At 42.3% G+C, this 9668-nt stretch overlaps 1 protein-coding gene across 1 annotated transcript in view; it reads right to left on the bottom strand.

Moving 5' to 3' along the window:
• Nucleotides 1–514, bottom strand: part of RPL34 (ribosomal protein L34) — a 6110-nt gene extending 5596 nt beyond the window's left edge. Inside the window, exon 1 of the mRNA XM_009327062.1 lies at nucleotides 504–514. The gene's annotated coding sequence lies outside the window, so the exon portion shown is untranslated. The remainder of the gene's footprint in view (nucleotides 1–503) is intronic.
• Between the last annotated feature and the right edge of the window lie 9154 nt (nucleotides 515–9668).

The raw sequence follows: 9668 nt of genomic DNA, 5'->3' as shown, positions 1-9668 counted from the left end.
AAGAAAAGAAAAAAGAAAAGAAAAGAAAAAAAAAGAAAAGAGAAAAGAAAAAAGAAAAAAAAGGAGAAGAGAAGAAAAGAAAAAAGAAAAGAGAAAAGGAAAACAAAAGAAAAAGAAAAGAAAAAAGAAAAGAAAAAAAGAAAAGAGAAAAGAAAGGAAACAGCAAGAGCTAAGGGAGCGTAAGATAGCTTGTCAACAGTCAGAAACAACGGTCCAGTGGTGTCAGATCTACCAAATCTGCAGTTATTAGAAAATAAACACACAAAAGCTACCCCTGTCAGCCCCTTGCCATTGCATTAAGCACTGCTTTCGCAGGAAGGAAAGGAGGAACGCTCGCTAGAAAAAGCCCCACCGGATTATACTTCTTCTCCCAGACGTTTGTTTTAGCTCCCATCCCACGCATGCAGGTCCCTGACAAGCTGAGAAGCACGTTGACAAGCAGAGCTGGCCTCTCCGCTCTGAAATCGGCAGCTGGCTGGCGATAGGAAGGCCCCGCTACCCACTTGTGGCCGCCCTAATGGATCCTGCTCCCACCCCGCCACGTGGCACTGACGCATCAAAGACCAAGAGATTTTAAAGCACGCGTTCCCATCCCTTCTGCTCCCCAGCCTCTGCTGCTGGTGGTGGTCCCATTCTGCCGCACAAAGTCCATCCCCTCCTTCCCGCGGGGCAGGCGAACGCGCTGTGACCGCTGCCGCAGTTGGTGCTGACTTGTACGGGCAAAGTCTTCGTATAGCGTCAATGGGAAATCGCCATCGGCAAGGAGCGCAGGATTGGGCCCAGCGGCTGTAGGCCCCGAAATGCTCTCGTGCTCCGCTGGCCTGAGCAATGCTCTGCAGCGATAACCAGGGACCTGCGCATTAAATATGTAGGATGCTGCTGCCATCGTTAGCGGCTTCAGCTTTGCTTCTGGAGAGTGGCGGGTGCTCAGACAGCTTTGATGTGTGCTCCTGGCCTTATTTACGGGTTTGTAACTCGCAGTTCATTGTACTGCATCCCCCCTGTTTTCGATCTATAATTTTTATTTTGGTTAATTATTGACTCTTTTTAAGTGCAAATTACGGACACCAGAATTTTTCTAATTCATGAAAGAAGAGAAAATATGTATGAACTAGATTTTAGGGTATATTTAAAATGGGAGCATATTTCAGACGACAAGTAAATTTCAGAGCAATTAGAGTATTTAATATGAACTTTCTAGGCCCAGAACCCTGAGGGGAATAAGAAAGCCAATTAAATTAGATTAAATAATCATGCCTAAATATAAAAGTGTAACAGAATCCAATTGTTAAAGAACAACACTATTAAATTATGATGGAACAGTTTAGTTTAGATGTTGTCAGTGCAACAGATTACTATTTTATTATTGAACAACGGTATCAATGTTTTTTTGAACTTGCCCGATTTGGGCTCTAAACTCAACTGGTGTAAAATCTAGGAGCTGCCAATTAAATTCCAGCAGTTCACTTCTGCTGACGCGCTGGCCTAGTTTTTCAAACATTTTCAGTTTATTTTGTAAGAGGAACAGGGCTGTCAGGCAAACGGCTCGCCAGAGCATCTAGAAATGTTAGCTTTATGACAACTGGTTTAATGTTATCTAATGTGGGGATAAAGTTTGAAGCAGGAGCTCACTAAGCCCATTTTGTACAGATTAGTGCTAGTCAAGTGATTCTCTCATGTTCTCTGCTACTCCTACCTCTTCACAGGACCGAACCATCTCTTTTGGGAGCAGTTATTTTCCATGTCCGACATGTCTCATTAAGTCTTTCTGCACTTTCTTCTTTCCTCAAATACAACAATGGGGCTGGATTAGCAAATGCACAACCCATCGACTTGGAAAAGTAACAGTGGCATCCTATAAAACCCATTTTTTCTCTGCCTAGGATGTCAGTGGAAGCATAGGGCCTGAGGATGTGGGCTTTTCTCCTTAAGAAAACTGGAGGTTGGCTTCCAGGGTGTATTTGCTTATTGGCAGTGTAAAACTGGAAACCTCTTTTCCACCAGAGATGATTAGGAAGATAATCATCTCTGATGGCAGATTAGTAATGATGTGGCGCATTTTGCACCGGCCAGCAAGTTGTTACCATATTCTGTTTACTGCACTAGAAGAACGCCTTGTTCACAGTTTAAGACCAGTTCTTGATATGTTGACCATCCTTGCTTTCTTTTCCACACGGTCCTCTCCTTACCTCTCTTTTATCTGAAAGTCCCTATCTATGTGCACAACCGTTCGCTTGATCACATGGGAAGTTCCACCAGAGTGAGAGCAAGAACGGCCAAATGAGTAAGGCTCGATAAACCCGGCTGGACCCCTGGAAAGCATCCTTTCCTACCCTCCTGTCCCACTTCCAGGGATCTCCCAGGCCCCACGAGGACTCTGCTGCTCCATCAGCCTCTCTTCACGGATCCTTCTAGGGCTATCCTGCACCATAAGCTTCAGTGAAAGAATGAGAGGTTGGTTTTGCTCATATTCACTTGCTGTCATACCGATCTAGACTGGCAAATTCTAAGAGGCATGAGAAGGAAAGTGAGCCTGCAAGCACATACTGGGTATTGCAGAGCGGAAAAAAAGTGATAGCTGAGGGATGTACTGCTCCCGTTAAGCCACAGCCACAATACCATTTCTATGAACAGCGGATGGATATGTGTTTTAGAATGTCTCATTGAAATCAGAATCCAACCACAGGTGCTGCTTGGATACAACCAGCAGCATTAGGTCTGTAAATGAGGGAAGGAAGCGAGAAACCTTGGAAAAGCACTAGCAACTGCCAGAAAGTGCAGAAAGAAGAGGTCCTATGGTCCATTGCCTCTTCAGAGCTATTTTTTTTCTTAAAAACCTCATTCCCTTTCCTCATTAACTATGTGGCGTGTCACAATCTGATTATATTCATTTATATCAACATAACCTTCCACAACACAGACCTGTGCAAATTACGTTATGAGAAACTGTAGTTCATTTCCATTTCAGTGGAGCTTGTTAAACAAGCAAAATTATTTTGTAGCAAAGGGAAAAACAATTTAGTGGAATGCTCTCCTAGCATAGGAAGTACATAACATCATATTTGGGTTGAAACTTTTTCTGTCAGAAATGTCATAACCCCGTAAGAAAGAGAATTAAAATCCCGTTATTTTAATTTACATCTAGCCATGAGATAAGTAAAGTTATCATTGAAATTCTAATTAAATAGGATGATTGACTAAGGTAGGACATCAAAGAAGAGAAGTGAATATGATAAGTCAAAGTCTTATTAATTAGTCCGCGTGGAAGAAATTCCAGGGACGTCAAGCTGAGGCTGCTGCAAGGAGAAAAAAAGCAGACAAGAAAATGTGTGTTTCTTTGAAGTTAGGAACTGAGATAGTGATGGAGGTAATTGTGTCTGACTGGATCCAGTAATGAAGAGCCGTAAATCAGACCTAGGAATCGGAGGAAAGATTCTAGTAACGAATGTGGCTGCCCCCCCTGCTGCGAAGAAACAGAATGCAGAGCTGACTAATTGACCCAGTCTATCTCCCAGTAGCTCTCTGTTATTATTTATTAATTTTTAATTTCTGAATTATTTACGTTCTGGGAAATTATTTTTGACAGCCTGTTAGGCGTGCCAAAGTTAATGGAGGATGAAAGGACCGGTACTAGAATTAGCAGGGATGTAGTCACAGGCTACTGAATTTAATGATTTTGGAAGGGAAAATTGATTTCACACAGCGTGTCACTTTATACTACTTTAGGGATACACCAGCTATTTGATTAATTGAGGAATAACCAACTCAAAGTATATTTGAAGTGTAAATGAATCACAGTGCTCAGCTGTTTATTTTTCCCCTTTTCTGATGAGAACACTGAGTTTGCTTAAAGTTGCTGATTAAAACCAATACAGGTAGGCCCCATACTCACACCTGCTTACTTTCTCCTGCCTTAGGAAAAAAAAATAATAATAATCCCGCCATCTGGAGGAGACATACAATCCTCCATCTCACTTGGGATGGAGTTCGTCCTTCCTACACAACGCCTAATTAGATAGGCTTTGTGCGTGCTCCCCCTCCCCCTGCGGAAAGTGTTTAAGACGGAGCAGGGTGCCAAGCCCGTGGGCAGAGCACGCAGCTGAGACGTGAATTCTGCATGGTGGCAGCTCACGGCTGCTTTTCATCCAGTCCCTGAGATGAAGTAGTGGTCTCTGGCCTATGAATCTCCCGTGTCAATCCTGCTGGTGCAGCAGCGTTATGTCGGTCCACCCATCTACAGTGCGGAGCAATGAAAAAATAAAGGGGGTCTGCGCAGCTCTTCCAGGCTGTGAAAACTGTATTTCATCCTCGGTGTCAAATGCAAGGTAAATCCTGTCTGCTGCTCACTTCTAAGCCTTCCGGCCGCCCAGGCGTCAAGGGCACAGAGGCAATCTTTTCCCAGCAATGTCTATAATGCTGTAGGCAGCTCACATCTCCGGAAAGACTCGCGCTGGAAATGTCTCCAGAGCTGCTCGGGATCGTCACCTCGCTGGTCCTTCTCCCGACAGCAGCTGCCTGAGATGAGGGGTCTGCATTTCTCCTGCCGTACGGGGAGGATGTGCCTCCCGGCGTCCTGCGCCTGGGATCAAAGGGCAAAGCGCCCTCGCTGACATGGCTTCCTATGGCAGACTTGGGTAACTCACTTCATTAATGGCAGTGTAATCAGCTGTGTGGGCACTTATGGTCGTTACCATGATTTTGGGTGTCCGTACTGTAGTGTTTTCGGGTGGCTCAGTGTGACCTCCCAAATACCTTGACAATCTAGTTACCTAAGTGCTAGTCCCAACTGGTCTAAGTCCAACTTTCCCAGTTTTAAAATAAGAGTAATTAATGTTACTATTTAATAAAATCTCAGGGATTCTGTGAAGGCAATTAGTGTGCAATTCTTTATTTGCAGAAGTTTTGGGAGAGTAGTAAACACCAAATACTAGAAGTAGCTGCTCCTTTCCACAGAGCTGCTTACCACAAGAAATTACTCAAAAACATCTGCTGTAAATTGACATGGATCCCATGAACAGGTGAGAAAGGTATAGGCTAGACTCCATTTTGAGTCCAATAAACAATAAAACTCCTTTGAATTTACTGGGACCAAACTATTGAGTGAGAGTTTAAGTGTTGAGGGGATCTGGCGTTTTGGACATTTTGCTGTTGCTTTGTTCTTTAAAATAGGAAGGGCTACCTACCATGGCAAATGTTGGCCACGCCGGGGTGAAGGGAGAGGTAAAGAATGATGAAAGGTCAATCATGCATCAGTGTACCTTTAAAAAAATATATTTGTGTTCATGATTTAAAGATACATGAAGAGGTACAGGAAGCTTTTGCTGCTTAGGTTCTCTAAGGGGCTTATAATTCATTTAAACATCTCCGTAGGTTATTTTTCTGAGCACTTCAGGAGCACTAGGAACATTTCTTTGTGATGTTTTACTGACGGGAACATGCAAGGCTAGCCTGGGTTTTTCTGTTACCTTTTGGATTATACCAGTGGCAATTAGCTATGCAAGGAGGATCAGCTACAACAGGGTGTTAAAGGAGATGTGTGACCTGTGGCCTCTGCTCCGGGGATTCCTACTTTATCACTTTTTTCAGCATGTGCAGACTGGACTGGCTCCTAGAACAAAAGCCTGAAGCAAAAACTATTTTTTCTGGGTCTCCCGAATCTGTGAGAGATCTTTGGTTTTATTTTGTGATTGTTATTAAAACTTTCAAAAGAAGAAATACTGTGCATGATGTTGATAAAACAACACAAAATACTATTTTCAAGATTGCACTTTTTGTTTGTAATAAAATTGTATCACTGAAACTACACTCACTGCCATGCAATTCTGAAGAGTTCAATTCACCGGCAGCAGAATCGACCGCCCCAAATTTCATAGAAAATGTTTTCTATATTTAGATGATGGCTTAAGAAACAGCGAGTCATATCTTCAGAATTACAGAACAGTTAGGCAATTTATGCTACTTGAACATCTGTCTTACAGTTTTAAAATGGTCAATGGAAAACCAAATACTTTCTGTAGTACATGTAGAAATTAACCCTAAAATACTCACATTCAACAAATGCAACTAAGTATTTGGATGAAGATGATTTAGCGTGCTCTGCTGTCTATACTGGAATGAATCCATCACAGAGCTGGCTTCTCCCTATTTCAATATTAAAACAAAAGGGGTATGCTTGCAGTGCAGCACCCTGGGAATTCAGCTCAGAAGTCCAATTAACAACAACTAATTCCCCATACTGCCTATTTACCCCTAAGATTTGGCTAGATATAATAAGTCATGCATTTTGCATTTAAGCTTTTAATGCCCAGAGGATAACAAAAATCTATCCTGATCACTTTTTATTTTCATCATATGAAGACAGAAGAAAGCATCCCCCCCTTCCCCCTTCGGTTACGTGTATCCCTATCTCGGCGCTAAGTCTATGAAAGGAGCTGTCTCCTGCCTTCTCCCCGTGCCTCCCTCCCTACTTCTCCACAAATGCCTTCCTTCTTAAAGAAGACAGGAAGGTTGCAATCCCTTTGGATGTGTTTTCTGTGTAGATAAGTACATCTTAAAACAATGTAGAATCATTCACCTTCGAACGATGGTCTACTGCTCATTTGCTGGGACCAAGTTTCCTGCCCTTTAGACTGTCACACTGTATTGTATGCAGCGTATACTGCCCTCACACTGGTTTTCACCACAGGAGCTATCAAGGTAGTGCCCCGCTGTGAACATGTTTTAAGAGCTATAACTGTAACATACTGTAAATGGTAATGACCATGCTATAACATGCTAAAGATTAGGCAAATACTTTCAATAATTAGAATGATCTTCTGCAACTCAATTTTGCTTACAATGTAAGTCAGGTTTGAACCAAATTCTCCAAAGGTAAATGTCCAGCATGTTACTACTCACTTTAAATGCAAAAGGGAGAGAAACAGAGAGAGAGTGCGTATGCACACATGAGGCTTTGGATATTCCTTGCTAGTTACAACTTAAACTGTACATTAAAAATTAGGGACACATTAAAATATCTAGCTATCTGTTCAGATATACTTTTACTGGTGTTTAACAGAAAAAAATTAAGGCCTACAAGTACCCATATACATCTGTATTTATGAAGTTCTGCAACAAAGAAATAATGCCATATGACACAAAATCGCCATGGCTGAAGGGAATTTGGAAGAAAAAGGAAGTGGTTTGAGAAGAAAACAACGGAGCATATTAAAACTTAAAGCATATCGCAACGCTTGATAGCAACACAAAATGTGACACTGTGCTGAAAAAAATGCCTGGTTCAATGTTAGGTAGCTGTGCCTGCAGAGCAGCAGGTTATTGTACAAGAAAGCTGCCTACAAAATATTTCTGCAACACTGTACTTTGCTGTGCATGGCAAAAACCCCAGAAGGTGTTATTTTTTCATGAAGCTGTGATGAACTTGGCTTATGCTTGGGATCAGACTGGCTGTTCCTTACGGGGATTTCTGAGCTGCATATTTGCAGATTTAAGGCCAAATTTTCAGAGGGGCTCACAGCCAGCTTTCCAAGTGCTCAGCTGCCAAGCTGCAAGCCAGGCTTCTCACAGGTCCAGGAATCGGAACGACTGAGCGGGAACTGAGCTCTTCTGAACATCCCAGACTAATTGGCTGATTCCTTTCTTAGCAGATACGCCTGTGACAGAAGTTGCGACAGCTGAGTGAAGTATTTCTGACATACTCAGATGTGAATTTTAGTACCTGCCTGTACAGAGCTGGCAGGTGCAAGCAGGGGCCTCCTCTGAACTTCTGAAGAAAAGCATTGGCTGCATCTTGTTCTCAAGCAGATTTTTAGACTGCACCCTCCTCCCTGTGAGCAGCAAAAAGAGCAAAAGTCTGATGATCTGATCCTGAAACAGGGCTCTGTGGAGAGCAACACAAAACCTACATTCGCCTAACGACCCATGGTCAAACTTCCCGCTCGCTGGGAAGCAGAGGAGGACAGCAGCGCTAATGATTCTCTCCCTTCTAAAGCCTCTAGGTTTTAAGTGCTTTGAGGATATTGAAGATGAGCATTAAATTTTCATTAAAGGGACACTGCCAACTTACATTAAGCTTAGAATGTAGGGTTTTGTAACAGGCAGGCGTAGGTGGCTGGGAGCTTGTATTTTGGGTGTAAATATTTCTTTGCAACCGGGCAAAGACAAATATCTTATCTTTGAGCTCAGAACAGAAAACATCAAAAATTAACTTGATTAGAAACAAAAGTAACTTGCTGCTGAGGGAGAAAGAAATGCAGACAGGAGATACCATGTAGCTTCCCAAATCTATTACAGCTCACCAGTTAAGTTTGGTGTGTAAGAAGCTTGTTTTTTTTTGTTTTTTGTTTGTTTTTTAATGTGGTTTTAACAGTGATGAAAAGCCACACTAAAGTCCTATTTTGAAGAACTGACTAGGGACTAGAGTGAAAGGAAAGGTTACTGCAGGTAAGCTGGCACGGGGACTAAGCTGCACCTAGTAAATGCCTTTGCCTCTGCTTTTACTTTATAGTGAATACATGTAGAAGGTCAAGCTAGCTTGTGTTTAATGTATGGTCCACTGCAGCTGACTGGGGAGTAGCTAATTACTTTCAACGATCAGAGAGATTTCCTGCAACTCATTTTGCCTATGATGGGAGCCAGATCTGAACCAAATTTTCCAAGGGGAGAGCCTAAAAGACAGCACCTCACTGTAACTTTAATGTACACTAACCCTATAGAGAAAGAGTATTACCCAGAAATGCTCATTCTCAGAGTAACGATGGGAATGTGAATCCAGATCTTCATCTGATAAAAACCAGCTCCCTGAACAGAGCTATGCTGATTTATAATAGCCAAAGGTCTGACCCTACATCCCAACAAGAATTAGCTGCAGCTGCAGAAATCATCTGCAGTAAAGATGTAGCTCAGTTTGGTCTCAGCTTGACCAAAAGCTGGGTTTCTGCTGCAGGTTTCTCTGCTGTCGTTGCAATATTCATTCGAACAAGCCTTTCAAGGGAGCAGGCCAAAGAAATCAAAGCGAAAGGCAACAATGGCCGTGATTTTCTTTTTGTTCTTCCTAGAGCACAAAAGGGCAAAGCAGACCTCAGATAACCAGCCCTGTGGCTTCAGATACATTTTGAGTGCAATGATAGTGCCTCCTCCTAGGAGGCAGGGGTGCAGGGTCCGTGCAGCAGGGGAGAGGTTCTTCCCAAAGCTGTAGCATTAAGTATATGTGATACGTAGCAGGGAGGCTGAAATAAGGCCGTGCTACTGCACTGGAGATGGTAGAGTGCAGAAGAGCGCTGGAACACAAATTGAAAACTACTTGTTAAACAAGGTTAATTTGTTCTCCTTCCACAGTGTAAAATGGCTTCAAACACTTCTAAAGTAGGTCATTTGACTGCTCAAGAAATACATGGTGCTAGGCAGCTGTCTGTAGCAACAAGTTTATTGGAGAGTTTGATTGCATCCCAAAAGCATGCTAGATATTTCTGACCATATCAAAGAAAACTCAACTATATTATCAAGGCACACTAATGAGGTGGTTTGTTTAATTGAAATACTTTAAGTTTCCATGTAGTACAGCATGAAAAAATCATTATTTTCATTAGATGAGCTACTCGTTAACTGAAAATCTAAGTTACAAAATATCACAGTGTGAGATAATAAATACATTGTAAAGTGCATTAAAT

This window comes from Pygoscelis adeliae, unplaced genomic scaffold (genome assembly GCF_000699105.1).
Source record: "Pygoscelis adeliae isolate BGI_AS28 unplaced genomic scaffold, ASM69910v1 Scaffold87, whole genome shotgun sequence".
NCBI lineage: Eukaryota > Metazoa > Chordata > Aves > Sphenisciformes > Spheniscidae > Pygoscelis > Pygoscelis adeliae.
This window is presented reverse-complemented; position numbering and strand designations above follow the sequence as displayed.